The sequence below is a fragment of the Psammomys obesus genome, unplaced genomic scaffold (assembly GCF_907164565.1).
Source record: "Psammomys obesus unplaced genomic scaffold, mPsaObe1.curated_primary_1811, whole genome shotgun sequence".
Lineage (NCBI taxonomy): Eukaryota > Metazoa > Chordata > Mammalia > Rodentia > Muridae > Psammomys > Psammomys obesus.
The window spans coordinates 13884305-13896962 of record NW_026592118.1 but is presented as its reverse complement, the minus strand read 5'-3'; positions in this window follow the sequence as shown (position 1 = coordinate 13896962).

Below are 12658 nucleotides of genomic sequence, written 5' to 3'. Positions count from 1 at the left end.
CATTCACTGAACAAGACAGAAATGCCAAGGCACCAAGTCAACATGCATGCCTGGCTTCCCTGCATTTAGGAGGCAGAGAAGCAGGGATCGCATCCAACATGGGCTACAAAGTAAGACCTGGCAATGAATGGAAATATGGACAAATGAATGAATAGTCTAACAGTGAGCAGGACCAAAAGATAGCCAAGAGCTACCCTCTACCTGAAAATGAAATAAACTGTATTAACCAGGTAAAGAAAGTCAAATCTAAGTATCAATAAATAAGCAGTTAATAAATCATTTGGCTGAATGAACAGCTGCTTGCAGACCTCTTTTAAATCCTAACATCTAGACTATAGTAAACCTGTGGGAAGGGGAAATCCTCTAAGCCCTGGCATGACAAATCCTTTGTAGTCAAGAGGTGATAAATCAGACAGCTCACTCACTCACGCCTTTAATCCTAGCACCCAGAAGACAGAAGCAAGGCATCTCTGTGGGGTCCAGGCTATTTCATTTAATAAACTCTGTATCTACTTTTAAAAAATTATATAAGGGTATGAGCACACAATGTTTTCTGGTGGAAAAATAAAATGTATCTTGTTTATTAGTTACACTCTAAAATCAGATATTAATTTGTTGCCACCTACTGGTAAAACTCATTATTTGAATTGTCATTTCACATGAAGCATTCACTATTGTTAAAATTAAACACACATACACACATACAAAAAAAACTTACTGTACTTTTCAATATTCTCTTGTTTGTAACAATTTACTTAACTATTCTAGCAAAATTCTCTCTGGGGAAGTTTTTTAAAGCTATATCATAATTAATGGTGACTGAAGCCAGGTGGTAGCTCACACTATATTCTCAGCCCTTAAAGAACTGCAGGAGTAAGATTATTAAAAGTTCCATGCCAACTCTGATCCACAGTCTGAGGTCCTGTCTGAGAGTGGCCAGGAATTCAGAAGGGTGGGTGGCCAGGAAGATCAACCACAGCTAACAATCTGATACCTGATAATTAAAAAATAAACTTTTTTTAAAGCGTTTGAGCAAAAGTACCCTATATGTGAGGATAAAGTCATTTCAAGAAGCCACAGATATTAATTTTTAAAAAATCCTCATGCCAAGAGAGTAGGCTATCTCCCTATAACTTGTTGGTCAGCGAGGCCCTTGCAGTCCCCAACAGTACAGGCAACTATAACTGCCCACCACAACTAGAGAGCAAAGCCTTCCTGGTAATGATACCACACACCCTTGTCTCAAGAATACAGAAAATCAAGCTGGACTGGGTTCGAAGGGCCCTGGCAATACAGGCTGCTGGGTGAGAAATGTTACTGGACTTGGCTGTGGACCCTATATGCAACAATATCAATTGCCAAGGAAGATGCACACATGGGTAACACAGTGAAAAAGTCTGTTATAAAGGTAACCAACTCTCTATTACAAGACATAATTCATACCTGGTACTGTAAATCTAGTCAAAACCCTTGGTTGGAGGTTATAGGACTTTCTGGGCACAATGTCACTGTTGTTTCGCTAAACAGACATGATGTGCCCATCAAGCTGCCTTCAAAATAATTGTGCTTATTCCCATAAAGTAGTGCTACTGTTATCTTTGGTCAAAGAAGCTTCTTTCAGCAACTTGTCAGCAGAGACTATAAAGAGAATGAAAAACTGTTAAATACTCAGCCACAAGTGAGACATGAATCTCACCACCTCCAACACTCAGGGAATGTCTCAAAAGAAAGGGCTGGAGGGGTATGGGAAGTGAGGGATGCTAACTTCCTGTACAGCATGGCTACTGCACTCCTGAGCTTATAACAGCTATGATTAGCTATACAAGACTGCTACCATACAGGGCAATCAATATCCTGATATGGAAAGAGGAGGGGATCAAAGGGCCCTCTTCTTCTTGAGTTACAGGAAGCTAGAAGGCAGTGGAGAAGGAAGAGGCATTTTCTTCAGTGATGTAACCACTGGCACAGTGTCCATGCTCCTATAAACAGACTCACACCCACTCCTGTAAGCAACCCCAACATATTGCCCTAGGTCAAAATGGGCTAGTGAAGAAAGAAAAAAAAAATGGTGAGAGAGAGTAACAAAAGGGTGGCGGGAGGTGAGCACAATCAAAACAAACTAGATACACTATGAAAGTGTTAGAAGAACTGTTATTTATATATAGTATTCGCTATCAAAACTATTAATATTATTTTACTTTTTATAATACCCTCACATAAATTTTCATCAATACACTGGAACAGTTTTAAAATGCCATAATAATTTGTGGAAAACATAAAACTCTTATTTAATAATATTTTCAAGATGTTATTCTTTTTTGTAAACAACTCAAACATTTACATATGTCAGATATTCAGAATACTGGTGTTATATAAGAATTCAGGTAACCAATAATAATAATAAAAGAAAAAAAATTCAGGATTTAGTATCTTTTGCAGTTAATTACGATCAGGGTTATTTTTTAAGTTCACCAGTGTCTTCTGGACGTAACAGAACTGCTGCACTCATGAACTCACAGCAGTTGTGGTTGCCTGCACATAATCAAGCCAGTGATTGTCCCAGCATAGAGGAGGAAGGCACTCACTGTCGGCCCCACAGCCAAAGAGATATGGACCTACCCTGGTAGGCTGACCACTCTCCAGTAGACCCCACATCTATAAGCTTATGCATAGAATAAATGATTTTTAAAAAGACAGAGTATGGCTGGGTATGGTGGCTCACACCTTTGATTCTAGTGCTCTGGGCGGCAGAGGCAGGAAGAGCTCAAGGCCAGCCTGGTCTACCAAGTGAATTCCAGGAAAGCCAGGGCACTTTATCTCAAAAAACAAAACAAAACAAAACAAAAGACAGGGTATGGTGGTACAAACCTTTTTTCCAGGTGGATCTCTGAGTTCCAGGACAACCAGAGTTACACAGACACCCTGTCTCAAAAAAAAAACAAAAAACAAAAAACATTCCATATATATATAAAATTATCAAAGATTAAAAATATTATATTAAAAGTCACTTGGGCCAGGCACAGTGGCAGGTCTTTAATCCCAGGGGTAAAGACAGAGGTAATTGATCTCTGTGAATCTCAAACCAGCCTGGTCCACATGTGAGTTCCCTGCAAGCTATTCTCTGACCTTCACGAGTGTACCATTGTATCCAGATGCCTGAGTGTGCACACACACATACAAAATTAATTTTTACATTAAAAAAGTAAATTTCAGCCAGGTGTCGTGGTGCATGCACAAATCCCAGCCCTCAGAAAGGCAGAGGCAGGTAGATTTCTGTGAGTTCCAGGCCAGCCTGGTCTACAAAGCAAGTCTAGAACAGTCAGAGGTACACAGAAAAACCCTGTCTCAAAAAAAAAAAAAAAAAAAGCTGGCCCTGAGAAAGGCTTCTTTTTACACTGGGATCCTGAACACCCACTATAATTACTGGCTAGCTAATAAAAAAAGTAAATTTCTTATTGACAGAAATTAAATGTTTGTAGCATTTTCATCATTAAGAACATTCTATACATTCACTATACTTTTCTGAATTGTCCTATAAGCAAAGAGGAGCTTTTAATGTTATATCTCTTCTGTGGTGTTCCTGTAAGTTTGCTATTAAAACACATTAAATTTTAAAAGAGAAACAAGGGCTGGAGAGATGGCTCAATGGTTAACAGCACTCAAAGCTTTTCCACAGGTCCTGAGTTCAATTCCCAGCACCCATGTTGGAGCTCACAAGTGTCTGGTGCTATTTTCTGGTGTGCAGATGTGTATGAAGACAAAGTACCTATACACATAAAACAAAACAAAAGTCAATAAATTAAAAAGGGACCAAAAAAAAAAAAAAGTGAAGAAATTGAAATGACTAGGCCTGATCCTTTCCCCCAAAAGTCATCAGTCTCAGGAACTAGGTCATAGGTCACCAACTCCAGGAACAAGAAAACCATAAAATTCCCTACCCAAGGAATAGCCTGGAGGTAACTACAAGAATGGGAAGGTATCTCATCTCAGGGTGGGGCACTCATTCTGGGCAGCCCAAAGACCTAACATTCTTAAGGTCTACAGCTAGCTTACTCAATTTTAATCATGTTAGACAATCACTCTGTAACAAGCTTGCCCTTGCTAAATATCTTCCAATCTGGGTTCTTGCTCAAACCCCAAATAAAATCCCTGCCATGTAGGTGCTCAGGACTCTCCTCCCTGATCCACTGCATTGGTGACAGTGGTGAGTCTGAGCTTAAGCCCAAATAAAGTTCTTTGCTCTTGCATACGTGGTCCAGCTCCTGGTGGTCTTTGGGGACCCTGAGATCTGGGCATAACAAAATGATTTTATTTAGTTTAAAGACTTCCTCTAAAACTACAGGAATGAGAGCAGTGTGGTTATAGCAAAGGAATTGACAGATCAATGGAACAATACAGAAAGCCCAGAACAGACTCACATAAATACAGTCAGAAGAACAAAAGGAAAGTAACATCTATACAGATTTTGACAAATGGGGCTTAGCCACTCAGCATTCACAAGCAAAATAATTTAGGTGAGCCTTACAGCCTCAAAAAAACTTAAAATGCCAGACTTAAAAGCAAATAACACAGCTTCCAGAAATAACACAGGAGAAATTCTAAATGGCCTCAAGCATGGCAATGACTTTCTAAAATCTAGATACAACACCATAGGCGTAACTTGAAAGAGTAAAATGGACTTCACTACAATTACAAATGTCTCCAGTGAAGCCAGGCATGATGGCACACGCCTGTGATCCCAACACTCAGGGAAGCAGAGGCAGGCAGATCTCTGAGTTTGAGGCCACCTTCATCTACAAAATGAATCCAGGACAGCCAAGGCTACACAGAGAAGCCCTGTCTCCAAAAACCAAAAAAAAAAAAAAAAATTTTTTTTTCTATGAAAGACATTGTCAAAAGAATGACAAAACACCAACTGAGGAAAACTATTTGCAAAAGAAGATGCTGAAGGATTCTGAGCTAGGCCAGGTGTGACAACACATCCTTGTAACAGGCAAAGGCATGAGGACTACCACAGGATTGAGGCCAGCCAAGAACAAAATCAAAAAAAGATAAAGGACTGTAATCCAAACTATGTGAAGAACTAGTAAAATCAACTATTTGGTGGGAGTACTGAGAGTACGAAGAAGGGAGGAGGAGGAGGAAAACTAGGTGGATCTGGAAAGAGTTGGGGGAAGAGTAGGGAATGAGTATGATCAAAATACATTTCATGAAATTCTCAAAGAATAAAAATATATGATCCAAAGATCTTTAAGAGGTACTTCATAGGGGCTAGAGAGATGGCTCAGTGGTTAAGATCCCTGCCTGTTCTTCCAAAGGACCTGGGGTTCAATTCCCAGCACCCATATGGCAGCTAACAACTGTCTGTAATCCCAAGGGATCTGACACCTTCACACTAACGCACATAAAATAAAGTTAAATAAAAAAAATATTTTTAAAAAAAAGAGGTACTTCATAAAAGACTACGCACACAACAAATTATCAGCACACAAGCCCATCTCCAGGTCACACACTTTTAAGGAAATGTTAAGGAAAACAACTGAAAGCGTATGGGCTAGGCAGATGGCTACACACCTAGAAGCACTTGCTGCAACGCACGAGCATGAGGACGGCAGGACAAAGCCTGCGGGAAGGCAAGTAATGTCAGAAAAGCAACGGTTAAGCCCTGTGCTGGGGGGCCAAGACAGAGAACGATCACTGGGGCTTACCGGTTGCCATACTGCTCCAGGTTCAATGAGACCTGCCCCAAGGAACTACAGTGGACTCGTGACAGAGAAGGACACCCAACATCCTCCTCTGGTCTGCCCGTGCATGGATATGACTATACAAAAACTCACCCAGGTAACTACACACATACACCCAAGAAAGCACATGCATGCATACATGCACACACACACACAACACAGTGTAGCCTTGGCTGTCCTGGACCCACTTTGTAGACCAGGCTGGCCTCACAGAGATCTACCTGCCTCTGCCTCCCCAAGTCCTAGGATTACAGACATGTGACACCACACCCAGCTCCAGAATCTTTGATTTATTCATTCATAAGCATCTGCTTTATCCATGAAAAAAACGAAATCTTCTTAGAATGTAAAATTACCCTCTCCAAAAAAAAATTGTGCCCAGAGGCTGCAGAGCTACATGATGGTTACCAGCACATGCTGTTTTGCAAAGGACAGTTCGGTTCCCAGCCATATCAGGTAGCTCATACCTACCTGTAAATCCAGCTCCAGTGAACGGGACATCTTCTTGTGGCCTCCTTGGACACTGGCACACATGTCATTCATTCATACATACATACATACATACATACATACATACATACATACACACATACATACATACATATATACACAAAAATAAGTGAAAATTAAAACAATTATTTTTTTAAACACAGAGCTGGTCTGTAATTTCTTGGGGTAACTTTTTATCAGCCAAACTAGTCCTGTACAATCAATGATAGAAATTGCCACTCCCCTTTCTGTGGGGGGAGAAAAAGGAAGAGGAAGGAGACAGTGTGTGTACTTGGTCTGGCCTTAAACTCAGTGTGTTGATAAGGATAACCTTGAACAGGATCCTGATGTTCCTGCTCCCACCACTCCCAAGTGTTAGAACCAATGAAATGATGATGCACACAACAGATTTTATATTAAAGAGGTTTATTAGCTGGAGATGCAGAGAGAGAGAAGAGAGCAAGATATGATGGGGGAAGAGACGGGAGGCACACCAACAGAGAAAAGGGAGAGAGCAAGAGAATAAGAGGGCAAGAGAGCCAGAGATTGACAAAGTGGCCAGTGGCTCCTTTTAAGGAGCAACTTAACCACGCCTGCCAGGTGTGGCTACCTGGTAGATGACACTTGATGAAATCATAGGTTGCTAGGCAACCCAGAAGCAGGCTGCCTAAATACTAACACTAAGACTTATGGATAGGAATAAGCCACCACACGGGCCTTATGATGTGGGTTTATAAGTACAGGGGCCTAGAAAGGGGGCTCAGCAGTTAAGAGATTCTACAGGACCTAGGTTTTATTCCCAGCACCCACATGGCAGCTCAAAGCTATCTGTGACTCCAGTTCCAGGGGATCCAACGACCTCTTCTGGCCCTTAGGCACCAGGCACACATGTGGTAGACAAACATATGCAGGCAAAACTTTCAGACACATAAAAAAATAAATTTATTTTAATTTAAAAAAACGTTTACTGTCAGAGCTTGCCAAAAGTATATGAAGCAAACAAAGAGAATATAGCTAAAACTATAACCATAATTTAATAACTTCCTACATAATCAAGGGTCCCTAAAAAACATCCATATAAAAGTCCTAGGCCCAAGTACTAGGTTACGCTCAAAAAAAAAAAAAAAAAAAAAAAAAAAAAAAAACAGAAAAAAACCACAACATGAGTGGGAACAGTCCTAAAGCTACTGCTTATTAAGGAATGCTTTGCTTACTTAATATGTGCATGCATTATGCTAAACATAACACAAGAATTCACATTTATTCCTCACAGTAAGTCCATGAGACAAATCCCATAATCCACTTTACAAGAATGCTCAGTCTGCATAGCTACTGAACTGCAAGGTGTACTAAGAAGCTGATAACTGTCGGCAGAGCTCGCACCTTTCTGGCTTACAGAGTCCTGTGTGTGCTTTATTTACGCAGCAGAGGACACCTTCACATCACACTGAGGAGACTGCAGCTTTACAGCCCTAGCTTCAAGGAAGATACACAGGATCTGGGAGGAACAATCACAGCCTTCAAGGATTCCTAGGAGGGCAAAAGGCAGAGCTGCTCTGAAATCAGGTCGCCTTACTCTCACCCCGTTTTATTTTCTCAACAGGTCATTTCACCTGTGTCTTAAAAAATACATTCCACAGTGGAGCAAGAACCCCCTGTCAAGAGCCAGGAAGCAGATCACATCATGCAACCATGTCTTCAAAAGCTTACAGACCTGAGTAAGAACAAACCTGCTAAGCTACTTCCAGATTTCTGGCAGTCAGAGGCTTTGAGGTAATCAGTGCTGCCAAGTCACTGCATTTATGGTTAATCTGACTTTTGTTTTTGTTTCCTTATCCCAAGCAAGCAGCCCTCTACCTTGCTAAGTGGATGAAGATGGTCTGGAATCCTTTGACTCCTGCCCACTGGGATTACAGGCACTGGCCACTATGGCTGGCCTTGGTGATTTGTTCCATGACAGTGACGAGTATACATATCCAAAGTCATTAAACCCATGTTTTCAACAACATTATCAGGTAGGTGCCAGGGACACATGGCACACAGGTCAAGCCTGCTGCACCCAAGGAGCCTTGTGTCTAAGAAGTTTCTAACAGCTGCCACATTCTAGTGTGCCCTACTCATGCTGAGACACATATCCATCCACTCCTTTCCATTTCTAGCACAACCTAGTGTCACGCTTGGGCACTGCAATATCACCACCCCCAAATCTTCAATCCTGTTCTTCCACAATCCTTCCTTCACATAGTTTTTCTCAAGCAAGTCATCTTGCCACTCAGAGCTTCTCAAATGATTGCAATGAAGAGCTGACAAGATGGCTCAATGTTTGGTAAAGCACTTAAGATGTAAGCTTGATGGCCTAAACTCCATTCCTAGAAGCCACATAAAGTGGAAAAGAGGACACACTCCACAAAGCTGTCCTCTGTCTTCTAAACAAACACAAACATACACACACATGCACGCACACTTCTTTTTTTAATTAACTGTATTTTCCACTACTAGCAGAAAATTAGCACTTCCTGATTTTCCAACCAAATTAACTGCAACCTGCTGCATACTCTAAATGTACAATGAGACATTCAGGATCTCTCAATCCCTCTGTTGCTGCAAAATGTCACATTCTCTTTTTTAAAAAAAATTGCTAACACTGCACTCCATCTGCACACAACTGTTGGTTGTGTGCTTGCCTGTCTCTGTGAACAGGTCATTGCTACTGGTTGGGCCATGACCGAGTCACGGTTTTATCTGAGGTTCAGTTTCTCATCAGCAACATGAAGGATTAGGTCAAGTAATTGCTAGGGAACTCCCAATTCAAAGGTTCCCTAAGGAAGACTTACTTATCTTTCAAGTCAGTACACTGCAGTGTTGCACATATGTCTAAACCTATGAGATCTCAATGATGAGTGTGCTCCCTAACATTTCTGTGCTCCAGTTTCACCTGTAAAATGAGGTGTTATCTATTTAAAATTCTTTCCTTTTTAACATTTTATGAGCTACAACATATATAAAATTCACCCATTTAAAGTGTATAGTTTGTGTTCAGTGTATTAAAAGACTTCTATAAACATTACCCTAATCAAATTTAGGATATTTTCATCAGCTCAAAAAGGAATATATACCCATGACAATCATTAATCATCCAAGCATGCTAACTCATGCCTATATTCCCAGCACTCGAAGGTGAGAGACAGAACATAGCATAAGTTCTAGGCTTGTGGGGTTTAAGAGTGAGACCATGTTTCAAAAAAAGACAAAAGACAGGTGTGACAGCACAAGCCTGTAGCCCCAGCACTTGGAAGTGAGAGGCCTGCCTCATGTATACAGAAGTTTGAGGTTACTGTGGTCTACAAAAGACCTTATCTTAAACAAAACAGAATCAACAAAAACAAAAAACTCATTTCTCACTCCTCAACTCCCTGTCAACCCTAGGAAGTCCATTTGCTCTGAACATTTCACATAGACTGATTCATATAATATGCAGTATTTTATGACTGGCTTTTTTTCATTACGCATTTTTTAAATTCATTTTTACTTAACGTCCATTTGTGTTTTGCCTGCATGTATGTCTTTGTGAGAATATCACATATCCTGGAACTGGAGGTACAGACAGTTGTGAGCTGCCATATAGATGCTAGGAATTGAACCTGGATCCTCTGAAAGAGCAGCCAGTACCTTTAACCACTGAACCATCTCTCCAGCCTCCATTTAGCATTGTTTCAAAGTTTGTCCATGTTGTACCATGTAACAGCATCTCCTTCTTTTTCTTGATGAATAATAATCCATTCTGAGACAGACATGGTGATGTATGCCTGTAATCCCAGCACTTGGGAGGCAGAGGCAGGCGGATCTCTGTGAGTTCAAGGCCAGCCTGGGCTACAAAGTGAGTTCAGGACAAAAAAGGCTACACAGAGAAACCCTGTCTCAAAAAAAAAAAAAAAAAAAAAAAAAAAAAAAAAAAACTCCACTGTGAAGGGCTATTATCACATTTTGTTTACCCATTTCCTCTGCTGGCAGGTAAGTGGGTTACTTCTACCTGGCCACTACAGGCAATGTGCCCTTCTAGTTTTAAGTAGTAAAAAATACAAATCAATTTACCTTGAATAAATAACTAAAAATACAGACAATAACCCTTTTCTTTTTTTCTCCTGTGTACGTGCACACTGGACACTGCACCTGGAGCCTTGAGCATACTGCAGAACGGCCCTGAAACTGCCCTATACCAGGTAATTCTCTTTTATTCCCACTTTGTTTTTGTTGAAACAGGGTTTTGCTCTGTGACCCAAGCTGGTCTAGAACTCACTGCATGGCCTAGGCTGGACCTGAAATGACCATCCTTCCACCTCATCCTCTTACCTGCTGGCTCTCTTAGTCTCTTGGTCCTCGGCTCTTCTTTTAGCCCTACTCCATCCTCTCTCTTTTCTTCCTCTCTCACTCTCCCTGACCCCTCCTCTCATGGTCTGGACTCTCCTGGAGGCCTCTGCCACATTATCTACAATAAACCTGCTTTTCAACCACATCTGGAGCGTTCGTGTCCTCATCTTTTCATTCATCTAGCAACAGCAAATGTTCAATAAATGCTAGCTGAGCCTATCAGCTGCCATTTGTATTAGGATGAACAACATGATATTTGATATTTGACATTTCAGGGGCAAAAATAACGAGTCATATATAGTTCAATGTCATATATACTCTGCTCAAAATTAAAGCATATTCACCCCATGTTTTTCACAGTGAAATTTGTATCAAGCCAAAGAAAGAACAAGGCTCTTTTCAAAGTATTTTAAACCTTAGATTTAAAAGGTCATGGTGATATCTCCTTCACTTCAGAGTTCCATGGCCTCTGGAAAATACAATAGTAGCAAGTAAAGAGAAGAAAAAAGCCTGAGACCAATTAGACTGTAAAGACATCACGACCACAAAAGCCATGTGTTTACCACTCCAATTTTTTGTTAGCCAAAGCCACACTTCAACCAATTAAGAAATCTTTTTTCCCAGTGGTCAAGATCCAAGCCAGGCCCTTCATGCTAAGCAAGCACTCTAACACTAAATACACTCGGCCCTGGGAAATCTTTGCATTGGAAAATGCCACTGGCTTGATTTTGAAAGATTGATTCATCGATTGGTTTTTTGGTTTTGTTTTTTTTTTCCCCCCAAACAAGGTTTCTCTGTGTAGATCAGACTGGCCTCTGCCTCTGATCACTGAGATTAAAGGTGTGTGCCACCATGTCCTGCTGTGATTGCCAAAACTGTGTTTACTAAATAAACAAGTGACACCAATACAGGTGTCCAAAAGGCTTATTTTCCTTTAGTTCCTTTGCCTACACGTGACTAGACACAGCTTGTCTCCTTGCCGTCTCACTATAGATACCCACGGCTGTGGACAATAAACACTGCTCCATGAGTTCTACATCTGTTGCTCTAACTTTGTGCACTTATGCTTAGACGACATAGGTCTTAAATAACATACGGAGGTTACCAAAAAAATGTAAAAATGTTTTAACTAGCCAACCTAGGCACAGTGGTGGTATACACCTGTAATTCAACACCTCAGTGGGAAGGCAGGAGGATCAGAAGTTCAAGATCATCTTTTTTTTTTTTTAAAGATTTATTTATTATTTATACAACATTCTGCCTGAACACCAGATCTTACTATAGATGGTTCTGAGCCACCATGTGGTTGACTGGGAATTGAACTCAGGACCTTCGGAAGAACAGCAAGTGTTCTTAACCTCTGAGCCATCTCTCCAGCCCCGTTCAAGATCATCTTTATCCACTTTAAGGATGGCCCCTGAATGACATGAAGCCTTATCTCAGAAAAAGAAACAAAAGAAAAAAAGAAAAGAAAGAAGGGAAACAAGAAATTTTTAACATGCTACCTTACCATTCCTTTCTCTCCACTCTGAAAATCCCTGAACAATGAAAACACCATAGAAATAATAATAGTATCACTTACCTGCCTCTCTAAGCTCTGTCTGTCTTGGAACTTGTTATGTAGACCACAGAGACCTGCCTGACTCTGCTTCCTGACCACGTCCAGTTTATAATCATGTTATTCAGAGACAGGTTTTATTAGGATATATTTTAGGATGAAGGACTGAGCCCTAAAATTTAACTAAACTGGAAAGATAGCTTAGCTTAGTGGTTAGGAGCACTGGCCACTCTCCCAGAGGACATGGGTTCTACTCCCAGCACCCACATGGTTGCTTATACCATCTGTCACTCAAGTCCCAGGGACTTGATGCCCCCTTCTGGTCTCTGTGCATAGTGCATGTACATATGTGGTACACATACATGCAAGAAGGCAAAATACTCATACACATAAAAATTTTAAAATGAAAAGAAAAAATTTCAATAAACTACCTAGCACACTAAAAAGAATGCTGCCTTAAAACTGGAAACCTGGGCTGAGTGGAGGTCAGATCACGTAT